Source organism: Coptis chinensis, chromosome 3, assembly GCF_015680905.1.
Source record: "Coptis chinensis isolate HL-2020 chromosome 3, ASM1568090v1, whole genome shotgun sequence".
NCBI classification, from domain to species: domain Eukaryota; kingdom Viridiplantae; phylum Streptophyta; class Magnoliopsida; order Ranunculales; family Ranunculaceae; genus Coptis; species Coptis chinensis.
In genome coordinates, this window is record NC_141458.1 from 11,620,509 (window position 1) to 11,622,125 (window position 1,617).

The 1,617-nt window shown below is 34.1% G+C and overlaps 1 long non-coding RNA gene across 1 annotated transcript; it reads left to right on the top strand.

Moving 5' to 3' along the window:
* The first annotated feature begins 561 nt into the window (after positions 1-561).
* On the top strand, positions 562-1,175 carry LOC147507939 (uncharacterized). Its single transcript, XR_015216267.1, has 2 exons — positions 562-673; positions 993-1,175. It is a non-coding gene; the product is annotated as an uncharacterized LOC147507939 (long non-coding RNA).
* Positions 1,176-1,617: the final 442 nt, after the last annotated feature.

A 1,617-nucleotide genomic window follows, 5' to 3' on the forward strand; every position in this document is an offset into this window, starting at 1 on the left:
AATCATATGCCTACCTATTTATTAATGAGGACTACTTTGTCTTTTGATGTGTTTATAAATTTTCAGTACCAATATTGTCCTTAAATAAAATAATTGCTTAACACCTTTAAATAGGACCAATTAGTCTTTTCATGTGGGAATATATTCTAAAACCAAATCTACGCAATGCTCAATTGTACGCATTACTATAAATGCCATTTATTAATTATTAGTAATAATTGGGTTATTTAATAAGAGTTGTATTTAATCAGCTAATAGCCTAATACGAACAGTCTCTTCTCCCTTCTCTCCCATCTCTACTCTTTCTTATCAAACAAACGAAAAGTCCTTCAACTTCTCTCTCACTAACGAATGGTTGCTCTCAAAGATGCAGGTTGGTTTGGGTCTCTCAAAAAAGGAAGTCTTTTCGCATGGATGTGACCCCCATTTCTAAGAGTCTTTAGTTCCAAGAGTGTGTTTTGCACTTGATAATGATGTCTTGGTAATAGTTGTAGTACACCTGTAAATAAATTTCTTTTCTTTGATGGATTTGTGGTCTAAGTCAATTTTATTTGCCTTTATTTGGTTTTTACAGTGAGGAGGAAGCTAGGAAGAAAATTTACTCGGTGTCTGCAAAGTACATCTTTTTCCTTTGTCTGTAACGCGCCTTTGGAAATTGCAGACAAAATTATAGGTATTTCCATCATCTGTTAATGAATGATTGGTTTCTTTTACAGTATTTATATGAAAACTATGTATTATTCTGCCCATAACTGTTTTGAAGATTCGAAATTGGCATTTTATGTGGTGCCTCTGTCAGATTCTGATTATCATTCACTTGGCTCAGTGTAGATGTCATTGGTTCTACATTTTTTTCTTAAATATTAATTGTCTTCTTTTCTGGTTAATTAACTTTAATTGTATTCTAAATAATCATATAATTTATGTTTTGATCTATCCTTTTTTACGGTCTACACTTCGAATATTCATTGCATGGATTGTTCCAATTTCAGGGTAGAGCTGTCTCATCAAGTGCAATTTGCAACTTCTCATTGCAAATGTATGGTCTTCTGCCTAAATTTTTTCTATTTTTTCATTGGATTTTTGGTCTTTCAACATATGAATACCAAGTTGGCTCTATATTGGAATGCTCGACTGTTATGATCTTTGATTTAATTGATTAGAACATTTACTTTTATTTCTTTTCATCGTTTCATTTATTGCTGGTGTCCTTTTGGACATCTTGGACATACATCTTCTAGGTCCCTTGACTATAAGTCCTTAGTGTGGAGGAGAGTAGGTCGCCTGAGTACAAGTCATTGGTGTGTAGGTTGCCTAAGCGTGTTAGGGGAGATTTGTGGATGATGGCACATGCTGTTTGGGATTGGTAATTGGTATTATCTCCTTACAATTATGAAATCAATATTATCAAGCAATTTAAATTTGTATTAATTAGAATTTCAGTTCATTACTAATATATGGAATATGGACATTGGAATCAATGATTCGAATATGTCCTAAAATCAGTCGCATAGTAACAAAATAACAGTGTAGGTGGGGTACACCGACGCCCTCGTGGGCAATGTCGACTTGACCTTGCTTTGAACCAAGCGGTCGGCTCAAGCGTTTAACCTCTTG